At 37.5% G+C, this 17,441-nt stretch overlaps 1 long non-coding RNA gene across 1 annotated transcript; it reads left to right on the forward strand.

The window, feature by feature from the left end:
• Positions 1 to 7,025: 7,025 nt before the first annotated feature.
• Positions 7,026 to 17,057, forward strand: LOC138852888 (uncharacterized). Its single transcript, XR_011392161.1, has 3 exons — positions 7,026 to 7,478; positions 10,175 to 10,306; positions 14,104 to 17,057. It is a non-coding gene; the product is annotated as an uncharacterized lncRNA (long non-coding RNA).
• The last annotated feature ends 384 nt before the right edge of the window (positions 17,058 to 17,441 follow it).

Consider the following 17,441-nt stretch of genomic DNA (forward strand, 5'->3'; position numbering starts at 1 on the left):
ATACTACTGCCACTGATACTACTGACACTTACTGATACTATTGCCACTGACACTGACTGGTACTTCTGACAATGATACTGACACTGATATTATCGCCACTGACTGATACTACTGACACTGATAGTCACACTGACTGATACTGAGACTGATACTATTGCCACTGACTGATACTACTGCCACTGACTGATACTACTGCCACTGACTGATACTGCTGACACTGAGTGATATTACTGCCACTGACTGATACTACTGCCACTGACTGATACTGCTGACACTGAGTGATATTACTGCCACTGACTGATACTACTGCCACTGACTGATACTGCTGACACTGAGTGATATTACTGCCACTGACTGATACTACTGCCACTGACTGATACTGCTGACACTGAGTGATATTACTGCCACTGACTGATACTATAACACTGATACTATTGCCACTATCTGATATTACTAACACTGATATTACTGACTTTGACATGACTCTGATACTATTGTCACTGACTTATACTACTAACACTGATACTACTGGCACTGACTGATACTACTGACACTGACTGATACTACTGACACTGACTTATACTAATGACACTGATACTACTGACACTGACTTATACTAATGACACTGATACTACTGACACTGACTTATACTACTAACACTGATACTACTGACACTGACTTATACTACTGACACTGATACTACTGACACTGACTTATACTACTAACACTGACTGATACTACTGACACTGATACTATTGCCACTGATTGATACTGTTGCTAATGACTGATACTACTGCCACTGACTGATACTACTGCCACTGACTGATACTACTGCCACTGACTGATACTGTTGCCACTGACTGATACTGTTGCCACTGACTGATACTGTTGCCACTGATTGATACTACTGCCAATGACTGATACTACTGCCACTGACTGATACTGTTGCCACTGACTGATACTGTTGCCACTGATTGATACTACTGCCACTGATACTACTGCCACTGATACTACTGCCACTGACTGATACTACTGCCACTGACTGATACTGTTGCCACTGATTGATACTACTGCCACTGACTGATACTGTTGCCACTGACTGATACTGTTGCCACTGATTGATACTACTGCCACTGATACTACTGCCACTGACTGATACTGTTGCCACTGACTGATACTGTTGCCACTGACTGATACTACTGCCACTGACTGATACTACTGCCACTGACTGATACTACTGCCACTGACTGATACTACTGCCACTGACTGATACTGTTGCCACTGACTGATACTACTGCCACTGACTGATACTACTGCCACTGATACTACTGCCACTGACTGATACTGTTGCCACTGACTGATACTACTGCCACTGACTGATACTACTGCCACTCACTGATACTACTGCCACTGACTGATACTGTTGCCACTGACTGATACTACTGCCACTGACTGATACTACTGCCACTGACTGATACTACTGCCACTGACTGATACTACTGCCACTGACTGATACTACTGCCACTGACTGATACTACTGCCACTGACTGATACTGTTGCCACTGACTGATACTGTTGCTAATGACTGATACTACTGCCACTGACTGATACTACTGCCACTGACTGATACTGTTGCCACTGACTGATACTACTGCCACTGACTGATACTACTGCCACTGACTGATACTGTTGCCACTGACTGATACTACTGCCACTGACTGATACTACTGCCACTGACTGATACTGTTGCCACTGATTGATACTACTGCCACTGACTGATACTAATGCCACTGACTGATACTGTTGCCACTGACTGATACTGTTGCCACTGATTGATACTACTGCCACTGACTGATACTACTGCCACTGACTGATACTGTTGCCACTGATTGATACTACTGCCACTGACTGATACTACTGCCACTGACTGATACTACTGCCACTGACTGATACTACTGCCACTGACTGATACTACTGCCACTGACTGATACTGTTGCCACTGACTGATACTGTTGCTAATGACTGATACTACTGCCACTGACTGATACTACTGCCACTGACTGATACTACTGCCACTGACTGATACTGTTGCTAATGACTGATACTACTGCCACTGATACTACTGCCACTGACTGATACTGTTGCCACTGATTGATACTGTTGCTAATGACTGATACTACTGCCACTGACTGATACTACTGCCACTGACTGATACTGTTGCCACTGATTGATACTGATGCTAATGACTGATACTACTAACACTGACTGATACTACTAACACTGACTGATACTGTTGCCACTGACTGATACTGTTGCCACTGATTGATACTGTTGCTAATGACTGATACTACTAACACTGACTGATACTACTGCCACTGGCTGATACTATTGACACTGATACTGACCCTGATACTACTGACACTGATATTACTGACACTGATACTACTGACACTAATACTATTACCACTGATACACTGATACTATTACCACTGATACACTGATACTATTGCCACTGATGCTACTGACACTGATAATGTACTTTGTGTTCGTAATTACTGACTGAAGGAAGAAACTACTGACACTAAACATTCAGTATAACCACTGACTGACAATAACCACTGATAGTAACAGATAACTGACAATAACCACTGATAATAACAGATAACTGACAACCACTGATAATAACAGATAACTGACAATAACCACTGATAATAACAGATAACTGACAACCACTGATAACAGATAACTGACAATAATCACTGATAATAACAGATAACTGACAATAACCACTGATAATAACAGATAACTGACAACCACTGATAACAGATAACTGACAATAATCACTGATAATAACAGATAACTGACAATAACCACTGATAGTAACAGATAACTGACAACCACTGATAACAGATAACTGACAATAATCACTGATAATAACAGATAACTGACAATAACCACCGATAATAACAGATAACTGACAATAACCACCGATAATAACAGATAACTGACAATAACCACTGATAATAACAATGACTTGACAACAACCAATTAACTGGTACAATGAACATCGACTGATACAATAAGCACAGTCTGGTACAATAAATATCGACTGGTACAATAAACATCGACTGGTACAATAAACATCGACTGGTACAATAAACATCGACTGGTACAATAAGCACAGTCTGGTACAATAAATATCGACTGGTACAATAAACATCGACTGGTACAATAAACATCGACTGGTACAATATACATCGACTGGTACAATAAACACAGTATGTTACAATAAACATCGACTGGTACAATAAACACAGTCTGGTACAATAAACATCGACTGGTACAATAAACACAGTCTGGTACAATAAACATCGACTGGTACAATATACATCGACTGGTACAATAAACACAGTCTGGTACAATAAATATCGACTGGTACAATAAACATCGACTGGTACAATAAAAAGTCTGGTACAATAAACATCGACTGGTACAATAAATACAGTCTGGTACAATAAACATCGACTGGTACAATAAACACCGACTGGTACAAGAAACAGACTTGTGCAATAAACATAGACTGGTACAATAAACATAGACTGGTACAATAAACACAGACTAGGACAGCACGACATTGCTGATGTATACAATTTTGCAAAAAAGCAAGTAAGTAGCTATGAGAGAATTCCTTATAATTCAGCCAGTCCTGGTGATCTGCAACAACTCGCAGAGTCGCTCCTGACTGGAATAGCGGGACGTTTGCTGATGTATACAATTTTGGAAAAAAAAATCAATGGTTATAAGAGAATTCCTTGTGATTCAGCCAGTCCTGTAACCAACGTCGTCAGCAAGAGGCAAACCTGGTGATTATGTTACAACTCTTCAGAGTCGCTCCTGACTCGTTCTCAACTTGCATGATTCTAGAATATTTTCTGAAAGTTATTTCGTTTCAACCCTAAACTAATTTCACGCTATTAATATATTTATAAAAATCAAAGTACCTAAATTAATAAGGTGGTCCAATCCTACTCCCTTGTATAATTTCTTGATGGCTCTATACAATTACCCACAAGTTGTATAATGAGAATACTGAGAGGCCTGGTCATGGACCGGGCCGTGGGGGCACTGACCCCTGGAACACCTTCCAAGTATACTCCGACTGCCAATGACTTGCCCGTTAAAAGCAACAATGTTGATTGGTTGTTTAATAGGCTTTAAGCCTATCGAATATACTACGGTCATTAAGGCTGCACGTAACTTTTTAAGCACCAGACATGAATACTGTACTTGCATCCCTAATATAGACATTTAAGCTCTCGACATATATACGCTGAGAAAGATACCTTTCCATAATCCTGTGAAAACAATATTTACAAACTAAAAATACACCAATAATTTATTTATCTTTGATGACTTCCGGGAGTTTTTGTACTCCCAGAGCCCGGCCATGGGCCAGTCTTGATCACTGGCGTGCTTGCTTGATCAGGCAATTAACGGGAATACATAAATTATAATAATTTATTATATTAGAGTACTTAGTACTGATTATGTTGTATTTTAGTTATTCTTACCCTATATTTGGTTTCATTCTAATTAGTTTCAGAATATATTTTCTACGCACTTTATTTAAATTGGCTTTAAATATTTTAACTGATTTTATTTCATATTATAAAATATTTTATATTATTAGTTATATTTTCTAAAATATATAGACTAGAAAATGTCACTGTATTTCTACTTCCGTAACCTGTAGAGGTTTTCGTGTTCACTCTTAACAATCACATTATTATTACTCTTCTCGGTTCTTCTATACCTTTTAATAATACTGTTCTCGTCAGTATTATTAATACTGTTGTGACTAACTTAATACTATTTCCGTTCCTGGTAGTAACATTTTACTTCTATTGTTGCTACACCCTTTATTACTACAACCATTACTACTACTGCTGCTACAGACATTACTGCTACTATAGTACAACTATTAAAACCATTAATATAATATTACCATAATGATCAAAAGGCAAACCTGCTGAATCAGTGAGTATTCATTCGCAAAGACCCTTATTTTAGTCTATCAAATCTAATATTGGAATTTAACGAATACAGTATCACCAATTACACTAATGTCACCTTTTGATGGTTTTCTAACGAGGTGTCAATCACTAGGGTTATGTATCCGTTAATTTGTTTACTCAGTATTTATGCATATATTTATTGTCATTCCTCATTCCTTGTATTATAAAAATACAATGCGTGGGACTAGGCTTGAAGATACAACACAAAACACAACTGTTTGTCAGATGTACGGATTTGCCATTCTTTTTCAAGGTTATATTTATACAAAACATCTGTTTCAGTATATTTCACATCAAAACAAATGAAGCCACAAGACGGAAATCAGCGATGAGTGATGTGTTTAAAAACAAAACAAAATTACTAGCCTACTTTATGGAATTGGAACTCATGTTACAATTATCATAACAAAATGAGTGTCATTTTAAAAAATTATCCAAAATTCATTCAAAAACATGTTTTTTCAACCAATATGAGGCAATTGTTTATGACATCATTTTGAACAGCATAAACACAGTAAACAATTGAACGAAATGATCAGGACTCAAATCCGCTGCCTGGGATTACCATCTTAGCCACTGAATGGGCCAGGACTTATTTAAGCCATGGCAAAACTGCACCACCGAACTAAAACAATGGAAAAATTTTACATAGACACCTAAAAGTAATAACAGATCGCTCGAGACCTAGAAGTAAAAACAGACTGTTACATACCAGGAAACTTAACATATTTTAGATCAGATTCTTTCACACCCATTTTTTTTTTCCTATTGTGAAATTATCCAGCACTGAAAGTGATAATTCTGCCAACAATGTTTAATTTCCACACTGTTTTTAAAAAGACTAAAACTTAACTATTTTTTATATAATTTTTCCATTTTTTCTCTACGTACTTCGTCTAATTCTGAGGCTCACCCTGATCCCTTATCCTTCTCTTCCTTCCTGACGACCCCTTCCCCCTCTGACTGACTGACTGACGCACGACAGACTGTTGAGGTGGTTGCAGGAAACATCCTGCTATGATCGCTCACTAACATGGACAACCAGACGCAGTACGAGCTGCACACTGACAGGAAGACTGGTCTGGTAGCTGCACACTGAGCTGGAAGACTGGTCTGGTAGCTGCACACTGAGCTGGAAGACTGGTCTGGTAGCTGCACACTGAGCTGGAAGACTGGTCTGGTAGCTGCACACTGAACTGGAAGACTGGTCTGGTAGCTGCACACTGAACTGGAAGACTGGTCTGGTAGCTGCACACTGAGCTGGAAGACTGGTCTGGTAGCTGCACACTGAGCTGGAAGACTGGTCTGGTAGCTGCACACTGAGCTGGAAGACTGGTCTGGTAGCTGCACACTGAGCTGGAAGACTGGTCTGGTAGCTGCACACTGAGCTGGAAGACTGGTCTGGTAGCTGCACACTGAGCTGGAAGACTGGTCTGGTAGCTGTACACTGAGCTGGAAGACTGGTCTGGTAGCTGCACCCTGAACTGGAAGACTGGTCTGGTAGCTGCACACTGAACTGGAAGACTGGTCTGGTAGCTGCACACTGAACTGGAAGACTGGTCTGGTAGCTGCACCCTGAACTGGAAGACTGGTCTGGTAGCTGCACCCTGAACTGGAAGATGGTCTGGTAGCTGCACACTGAGCTGGAAGACTGGTCTGGTAGCTGCACACTGAGCTGGAAGGCTGGTCTGGTAGCTGCACCCTGAACTGGAAGACTGGTCTGGTAGCTGTACACTGAGTTGGAAGACTGGTCTTGTAGCTGCACACTGATCTGGGAGACAGGTTTTGTTACAAGCACTTTGCTTGCTACCGCGACTTCCATGTCGACTATGAGAGGGATGCCTACATCCTCTACCATACCTGTATAAACGCAGGTGAAACTACAATAACATCAATGCTTATTTCGTCGACGCAGGTGAGACTATATCATTATATATTTCGTCAATACAGGTGAGGCTACAATAACACCTATGTTCATTCTTGGGGGAATATGATGCTACAATAACAGCAAAATTATTTAGCAACCAATGAAGCTAAAATACTAAGCTAATGTTCACTTCGGCAGAACAAGTCGAATAATCCCTTAATACTATTCAAAATAAATCTAAATGCATAATCCTAATTGAAATTTTAATTGAAAAATCATAATTAAAACTGTGATGTTTGTATAAACAATACAGATCTGCCAGTTTGTTTATAAATTTTATATTTTTTGAAAACTTGAGCTACTTGCAAGATTCTCAATTGACTTTTTTCTTATACAAATTAATAATTTTCATAACACTTGTCACTGGCGTCCTACACAGAGTAAAGGTGTCAAGAAGTGATGAAGGACTTAGTGCAACACATCTACAACATATTCACAATATTACAATTTATTTACGAGCAGTATTAGGTCAACAGGTAATTACTTCTATAAGGTATTTAACAGTTCATAGTATATGAACCTTATTTGCTGCAGAGCGAGTAAGGTCACTTAATAACGCTATGGTGCCTAATCTGTCATTATATCTCACATTTCAGTGTCTTGTCTTTATCATTATAATTCACTTTCGCTTATTCCCCAGATATTTAATGTCTTCTAGTTATTCACTGTTTTCAGTAATAGTTACTAAGAGGTACTCTGTGGAACTTGGTCATTATTTTTCACTTTTCGATACATAAAACCATTGTACAACACGGAATAGGTAACCATTTCTTGTACAAATTGTTGTTTTGGGATATAAGTTAAATTTATACATTTATTTCGGTTGCCCAGCATCCCCAACCTAACTAAACTAAACCAAGCATAACCTATTTTTGTTAATATTCCATAAAATAAAAATCTGCACAGAAAATACTTATCCCATGATGTACACAAGTTGTAGAGATTTAAAAGTGTAAATTATTATTATAATCAAAAAGAAGCGCTAAACCCCAAGGGCTATACAGCAATATACAGCTTAAAAGTATAAAATGATAACTGCGTTACACCAGGTAGTTTTCGGTAACTACAGCCCTAATTTCCAACTGCTTCTCATTCAACCAATGACCAAATCTTTTGGCACTTTCCTGTCACTGCTCCTTACCTAGCCTTATATACATTTTGTAATTCATTTTTCAATGACCTGAATATATAACCTAATTCAGACAATAGGGGGTGACATCAGTAAGGAAGAGCCCATCACTCACACCTGTCCTCCCAGCACTACCACATGTAACTGGTGCACATGTGAAGGTTTATACCTACTGTCACTCGCAACAACCTGCCTGTTGCCGTTTACTAAGTGACTCACATACCACTGGTTAGACTTGTTTTACTAGTTGCGCTACACACTAAAGCATCTCGCGCATGGTGGTCAAATGTAAACATGGACGCACAACTAGCGATGGCATTTTCCAGGTTAACTTACCTAACCTAACCAAATGTAACGTAACGTAATGCAACCTAACCTTCACTAAACGTAACTCAACCTGATCGTAACTGAACGTAACCTAACGTAGCTGAAAGTAACGTAATCTAGGTTCTTTTCGCTCGCATCTCCCAAAATAACAATTTGCACAAGAAATACTTATTCCACGCTGTAAACACGTAGGTTGTGTGTAATGGCGCCCACAGGCTGGGTATGGAGGTGTAAAATAAAGATATTAAACTAAACTGTGTGTAATGAAAAGCTTGCCGTAAATTAAACTAATGCCCGAGTTCGGCAGAATAACTGTCCGTAACTATAGCCCTATTTTCCTATATTATTATTAATACATTTCAGTAATGTAACTTCACGTAAATAAAAATAATGCACAAACTTCAAAGTTTTTTCCATCACCAGATGATTTTTATACTGTAAGTAATCAGCTGATGAACCATTAATGAGCTTTAAACACATTTCAGTTAAAACTTTTACTTGTATTTATATTATTTGTTTAATATCGTTTGTTCTCTTTAACCACACAAACACTGCTTTCTTCAACAATGTCGTCAGTTTAACAGCAATCATTTTCCAAACACCATTCTGTAAACGCAGCAATACATTATAAATTTTCCAGTCTAACTTTATAAACAAAATGATATACCAAAAGGATATATGAGAGAATGCCCCCATCCTCCCCCAAAAAGTACATTATTATCACAAATACAGGAAATATGTCCAGGCGCTGCCAGCAATACCATGACTTACTGGGTCGGCACTTCATCCAAAATATGACGGAATGTCAATGCAGAGTTGTTACTTACCTTGAATTAAATCAGCGGTAACACGGAGTCCACTTCTGCACTCTGGATGAGACCAACGCACACATACACATACACTTAATTCATTTTAAACTAAAATATGGTGCAATGTACACACACCCGTCTGCCAGCGTTGTTTATTTACAAGTGAGGTTGAGGAAGCCTCTCACACCACATTATATATGTCTACTTACCAACAAATACCAAAAAGAAAGCACTTATTAAAAGTCCAGTTACAAAAATTTAGTTAATGTATTTTTCCATTTTAGGGAGCTTAGACAATCTTAGGATTCATACAAGTGTTATGCTGGGTTAGGTTAAGGATAATTGTGGTTAGATTGGACAGCAACATGTAGCTAATAATTTGCTTGTAATATCATTGTGACTGTTTATCATGTTTGAATCTGTTTTTAAACAGTGTGTGTTGAAAGTTTTATTCAATTAAAGGTGATGCTTAATGGAAAGTCAGAACCTGAGACTTGTTATTTAATACGAATAAATAAATAAATGTTCACCCTACTCCAATTATTGTTGGCACATATCATTGTTATCAAGCATCTCCCACTTCCACTAATTGTGACACTCACCACTAACCAATACCCACCAACACTTGTGATATTATTACCACTAAACACAACCCACCTCTAACTGTGATACCATCACCACTAAACCACCCACCTACACTAGTTGTATAACCATCACCACTAAGCACTACCCACTTCCACCTGTGGCACCATCACCCCTATACACCACCCACCTACACTAGCTGTATCATCATCCCCACTAATACTAATCACTTCTACTTATTGTGACACCTTCACTACTAAACACCACTCATTTACACTAGTTGTGTGACGCCTGATAAGTTATAACCTGACATTGTCCATTCCAGGGGAACCCACTGCACTAACCCAACTGGCTGCCCTCCTTCACTTGATGTAGCTGCCCTCCTTCACTCGATGTAGACAGTAACAGCCGTAATGGAGACTTGGTGGAGAGAAACTACTGTGCTCGCTTCAGCAAGGTCAGACACCCTCAATCACGCATATATTGACCACCTAAATAATTATAACTCTTATGGTTCAGGGGGCAGGGTCATCGCTGCCCTGGTCAGGTCTCAAACCAAGCCTCGTAAATCGGATAGGAAATGCTACAGGAATGAGAACTTTTAAGAAACAACAGGAAAGTGAAATGTATTCTTTACGCCTCCTAGTTGAAGCGGCCGTTACACAACATTCCCAACTTTAATCTTAGTCTCCCTCCCTTTTTTTTTTTTTTGGTTGATGCATGCCATTTTCAGTGTATAGTCAAATGCTCTAATTTTCAGACATGATCAGGCCTTGGCTTTCTGATCAGCTTCACATGACTTGCTTCCTGGCTTTCTCAACTTTTCATGTAACGTATCATTTGGTTTTCTCAGCTTTCCTCTCTCACGACTTGATTATGATCCAAGACTAACAGAAACGTCATAAGTTTTTCTCTCAAATAGTTTTACATAAGTAAGAGCTCTTGTTTACTGTATTACCACCTCTGGGTCTAGATCCTTTTCTCTCTTAAGATCTCTAATATTTATGTTCTCTAATTTAGCCTATCATGGCTCTCTCTTGTCTCTGTTTTACCCTAAATTGTTCTTAGCAGCCTTTTTTCCAATTTCTAATTTAAATTTTGTCTCTGTGATCCCTGTTAGTCCCCTACGTGGTTCTAGGCCTCAATTATAGTAACTATGTGCCGTCTGAGCAGCAGCGCAAAAAAAGTCATAGTGGGTCTTTTCAGACTCCACTAGGCATAGTTACATCAAGATATTAGTCATTTCATATATTACGGTCTCATCTTATAGCTAAACATTCATTTATTTATTTATTTATTTATTTAAAAATTTGTGCACACATACAGAGGTACAAAAAATACAGAAAAGAGCAGTATGCCAAAGCCACTTATACTATGCATAGCATTACGGGCTGGCTTAAAATTAACTTAAGATGAACTAAGCAATGATGACATCGGTGATAAAACTTTAATGTAAACAGATTACTATAAAGCACAAGTGAGTATTACAAAGACAGGTCATATGGTTGTATGCATTGTTGTACATTCAGTAGAATGGAGTATTCTGTTAGGTAGTGTATTTAAAAAATAATAAAGTTAGATTGGGTTTTAGGTTTAACATTTATGTGATATAATTGTGAGAAACATTTAAGATATACAATTTATAAGGTTCAGTTATTCAGTATTTATTTGGTTTTGGGTGAGTAAGTGATCTTTGAGAAGAGACTTGAATTTATAAACAGGTAGTGTTTCTTTTATATTTACAGGTAATGAGTTCCAGATTTTAGGGCCTTTTATGTGCATTGAGTTTTTGCAAAGTGTGAGATGGACACGAGGAACATCAAAGAGTGATCTGTGCCTTGTGTTATGGTCATGCGTTCTGTTGAGGTTGGCAATATGCAATATGTAGACAAGGAAGCTTAATTTACAATTATGAACACTAGTCATTTACTAGGTTACACTCTCATTAATAACAATTCATTAACGTAGCATGTAAAGTGTACATATAAATTCAAGATATCAGATATCTTATGATTAAAACTGAAGTGATTGCTATTTTCTGTCAAGTTTGTTTGGACATGTCTCTTAAATGGGTGGATATTTGTTTATTGTAAGATATAATCTTTCAGTGTTTGGCTCTCTTTCCACACAGTTTACATTTCATATGATTCACATTTCAATACAAATTGAACTGCCAAAGATACATATAGCAGTAATAGCTTGTAATCTATTGATCTATTTACTGTCTCCATAGACTTTTTCCTAGTTCTTTTCTAACAATTTTTAATGCATTTGAGTAACCAAATACTTGACATTCTCTTGTTAATGATAGGCAAAATATCGTCTGATCTTGTTCCCGGAAGCGTATGTGTGAAAAAATCCACAAAAAGTTTAATCCCTGGAAGAGTAAGAAATTCATGCCTTATCTATGCCTCTCTCTTTCTCTCTCTCTCTCTCTCAGTATTGCTTATATTTTGTTATAATACAGACAAATAATCTATTTACACAAATCGAGGGTCCACTGTATATATATATATATATATATATATATATATATATATATATATATATATATATATATATATATATATATATATATATATGCAAGGAATTCGCAAGAGCAGGCGATATATACACAAACACCTGGGTGTTAGTAGACTGTTGTGTGACGCATCCTAGGGAGGTAGTAGTATACCTTACATAGGCCTGGACTTTGAAATAAGCTAAGGTTATAGCTCTTCAACAAAAATATATACACCTATGCATCACATTATATATATTTTCTGTGAGTTTACTTTAATCCCTATTTTAGTGGCGTATAAGTTATATGCATCCTTATTATTATTTTATTTTTATTATCATTATTATAGGTAAGGGTGAGAAGCGGTTTAAAAAAGACACTAATCCAACACTGGGACATTAAAAACGTTTTGGCTGCGGAACTTTGAGATGATGGGTCCGTGAGAGTGAAAAAAAGTGTCTCCCCTCCCTTCCTTGAGCCACACACCATAAATAATAGCTCTGTTAATACTAGATAATAGCAGGTGTATGTGGTTATAACACTGGATGCGATTCTGCCATGTTAAGAACTAGTGGTCAAACATTGCTACACAGGTCAGCTCTCTTAATGTACAAAACAAGTACAGTTTAATTGATATAAACCTTAATAATGACTACCGTCCAGTGGTTTACAGACAATTAAACAAGCACTAGGATACTTATTAGAAAGCGTTTCGAAAGTTATCAAGGTCCCGGGAAGAAACACTTTCTAGTGTTTGCTAATATGTAATTTTTAAACCCTTGTAGTTAAATTACTAAAGTACCACTTATCTAAACACTTTTTTGGGATTATTAACGCGGAGGGTTAGTAACCTAACATCCATCTTTTTAAAGACTTTCAAACACATTATATAATAAATGGCAAATAATTTTTTTAAAGTTGCATCCACGTTTTGCACCGGATACTTGAATGAGCTATTTATTACTTAATGAGAGTGTAAAGTACTAAAGTACCACTGCAATTCAGTAGTAATATACGTTATTTTCTTGAGATTATATCTACGTATTACATTGGGTGGATCAGCTGTGTGATGACACTGTAATATACGAAATAACCGTAATATCTTAAAGATGTTAACTGTGTCCAGTGGGGTTTGACAGACTCACTGTAACCTATATAATCCTGTCCTCTTGCTCTACACCTCGCAGGACAAGTGAACAATAAGCTAGCTAGCCACTTCGATGTATGCTCCTAGTGATTCTGAGCTTCTTTTGTCATATTCTACTGATGACAGTTATGTTTTCCCAGGTAAATTCACCAGTTTGTGCACAGTACTCACAGTTATCGGTGAAGCACGGCCATGGTGGCTCCAGGTGTCCTCCACAACACTGCTCTACAGTAACCCACATTTTCTACTTCCTTGCTGACACCCTCCTTTGACTCAGACTCTCTCGTTGACTTTTTGACAGCAACTGATTTACTTCACAAACTTTGATGATGATGCTGCCTCTAGCATTCCTCGTAGCCCTTTCTACCTCTCCCTCTTGCTACCCTATACCCCCTGTACTTTCCCCTGCCCCGTTGCTATGTTACTTCTCCCTCTTGCTCCTCAGAACCACTGTATTCTTCCCTCTCCCGATGCGCTGTATGACCCTTGTAGGTTTAGCGCTTCTTAGGCCGCTGGCCGCTGGCGCCCCGAGGCTCCCCATAATCTATTTTTTTTAATGATATGTGTACATATTGAAATAAAGAATTAATGTGTATATCTTGTGCAGGATGAGGGAGGTCGTCACCGTGTGCCTGAGATGTCCCCCTTAACAGACACTCCAGATTCGAAGACACCCACGAGCTGTGACAGTATTCAGCATATCTTGGGAGGCGAACAATGGAAGTCCATCACCAGCTACTTAGATGGAATTCCAGGTTATTCCAGATTGTGACAAGACAAGAATCGACGATATATAAAACAAGAGACATTCTAGTCAGCTGGCATGGCTTTACCTTCGCCAAGACCTCTTGACCTCGAAATCTGAGTGAAAACAACAAACGCCTGCCTCACCTTGCAGTACATACGACATAATTCCTCGAATGAGCCTCATACCTGCTTGTGCTAAATCCCGCACGGCCACGCTAATACATATTTTAATAGACATTTCTTTGCTAGTAATATGTTGAAATGTCGTGTGGTGAAAATGTCAGATAAGTATATGTAGTAAGAGCGCCGATGTACACACACATTTTCACTAATTCTAGTCATCAGTGTTTCTCTTTCAAGAATGTAACCAACACAGATTATGAAACCTACCCTCATCTGCCCCAGATTCTTCTATCCTTCTCCATTCCCAAATCCTTTAACACTTCCTTCACTGCTGGTGTAACACCAACAGTGAATGAGAATTATCAGCTGTTTATTCCCATGTACAAGTAACTCCAACTCTGCTGGAACGAAACCTTTGAAGCTCAAACCACAGAACGGATGGGGTCTGAACCAATGGCGAGTGAGTCCTAAGACTTCAGGGCAGTGCCTTCATACCCCACCTGTTACGTGGTTTGTTTTCTATCGTGTTGTTACGATTTCGTGAGTCTTTAAAGCTCTAGTAGCCGCTGAACCTTTATACGATACTTGATGCTATCATTGCTCTACTGAAGTCTTTTTCCCTTAGGCCGACAAATTTCAACACTTGTATGTACTATTATATTGTTATATACTGATGTATCAAATTTTGTAAAAAAAAAAAAATGAATAACCCTCTCCTTCACTACTTGGTGTTACTGTGCGCCTCTAACCCTCGACCCCGTCTCTTTTTTCTTTCCCTTTTATATATAGTTTTCAATTGTGTATTTATTTTATTTATTAAATTTTTATATTGGTGTTCTTTTTTATTCCGAATAACCAATTTGTTTGTTGTATTTGAAAGTCTTCTACAGACTAATTCACATACACGTAAAATAGATAATATGTAAATGAAGCATAATATTGAACTCTTCACCAAGCAGAGGACTGAAATATATGAAACAAACCAGATGAAACAGAGCACTGCCGATAAGTATGAAGACAGAGACCAAAATTATAGAACAAACTTAAGCTCTGTGTAGAGCTTAATTGAGTCATGATAAAACTACGTGGAGCGAAATGTCTGAATAAGAAATTGTTCTGAAACTTGTTTATCTTGAAATAAAAATGTCACAAACATGGCAGCCAAGAAAAAAACAGACACATATAAATACATCACGAACTACATAAGATATGGTCAGGTTGAGGCCTGACTGTTCTAGGTACTGAAGGTCCTCTCTTGCCTCCTCACCCAAAACAAAAAACAGTCGAATAATTACTGTTTAATAATTTTGTATAGGTTATCTATTTGGCCTTCTTAGCAACAGTGAAATACTGACTTATTAAGAGGATAGGCTGTGGGAAGAAACCAGTGGAGAATATGGGTTCTTCCCTCCTAACCTCATCTTTCAGTATAATCCTTACCTCTATCAGTAGAGTGCTTCCGTCCTCACCTCCTTCAGTAGTCCTTCCCTCCTTCCTTCAGTAGTGTCCTCTCCTCCTTACCTCTTTCTTCAGAAAGGTCCTCCTCTTGTCACCTCCTTCAGTAAGGTCCTATCCTATTCACTTCCTTCAGTAGGGTATATTCCCTTTCTCACCTCCTTCAGTAAGGTCCTCCCCTTCTCATCTCCTCCTTCAGTAATAATACTAATAATAATATGTCATAATAATAATAATATCTTCATTTCTACAAGCACATGTACAAGGTATAAAGGCCTAGCTGACATCAATGACATACTACTATACAAAATGCCCCTGGTTATGCAGAACATTTCGGGCAAATTAGGTCAACTTGGTATCAGGATGCAAGCCACACCAGTCGACTAACACCCACATACTCATTTTACTGATAGGTGAACAGGAACAGCAGGCAGGTGTCTTATGGAAATACGTCCTAATGTTTCCCAGCCGTATCGGGCATTAGATCCCTGGACCTTAGTGTGTGAGCAGAGTATGCTAGCGATCGAGCTACGTCTTCTCCTTCTTACCTTCTTCATTTAGGTCCTCCCTTTCTCACATATTTTCATTCTCTTCTGAGTGATCTTTATCAGATCATGTCGACATTTCAGGATAGTCTCACGTAGGATTTTTCATTTCTCAATTCTTATCTCGGCAAAGAAAATTTGTAACGTCCATTTATACTTTCTATATATGTTCTAGTCTAAAGAAACACATTGATTTTACTCAGTTTTCATCTCTCCAATCACCTTTTCCTTCTTTCATTCATCATAAATCAATCTCGTTACCTCTCATCTTCTTCTCTCTTTGCTCATAGATTTATGCTTATGTTCATACTTTTAAAACATATAAAGACGAGTAGGAAATTAAATAAAATAAAAATTCAATATTTAAAAAAATCGTTGTTTATTACAAAGGCAAAAGAAAAAAACTTTCAATGTACACATTGTGGAGGTAAGTTGACATAACATCATAGGAACCAGCAACTACGCTGTGAAGGGAAACACCAGCTAGTTCTCATAGCAATAATCATTACCTTCATTAAAATAAAAATCAACATAGCTGTAAGAGTGACATATGATTAGCAAAGCATAGGAATATAAACAAAGAGACCGAGATCAAAGGCAATCGTTATTCATGTATGGAGATGAGATACAGTGAAGGCTGCGTTGCCGAGATCTTTCGTTCTAGTTAGGGACTTTAGCGATTAAAAAATTATTGGTGAACGAAAACTATTGACTAATAAAATACCTTAACTTGCACTGTGTCTTATCATCCTTATTTTTGTAGACAGAGGTTAGAGAATAAATTATATATATATATATATATATATATATATATATATATATATATATATATATATATATATATATATATATATATATATATATATATAATATATATATATATATATATATATATATATATATATATATATATATATATATATATGTATGTATGAATGTATTTCACTTATTTAGTAAATGCCACATTGAAGAGTGAAAAGATAAGAAATAATTTCAAGTTTAGAAGCGTGTTAATTTTAATTAAGCAAAGAGAGTTAACATATATTTCAGTGTAACAATTCTTTTTTTTTTTATG

The sequence above is a fragment of the Cherax quadricarinatus genome, chromosome 18, assembly GCF_038502225.1.
Source record: "Cherax quadricarinatus isolate ZL_2023a chromosome 18, ASM3850222v1, whole genome shotgun sequence".
Lineage (NCBI taxonomy): Eukaryota > Metazoa > Arthropoda > Malacostraca > Decapoda > Parastacidae > Cherax > Cherax quadricarinatus.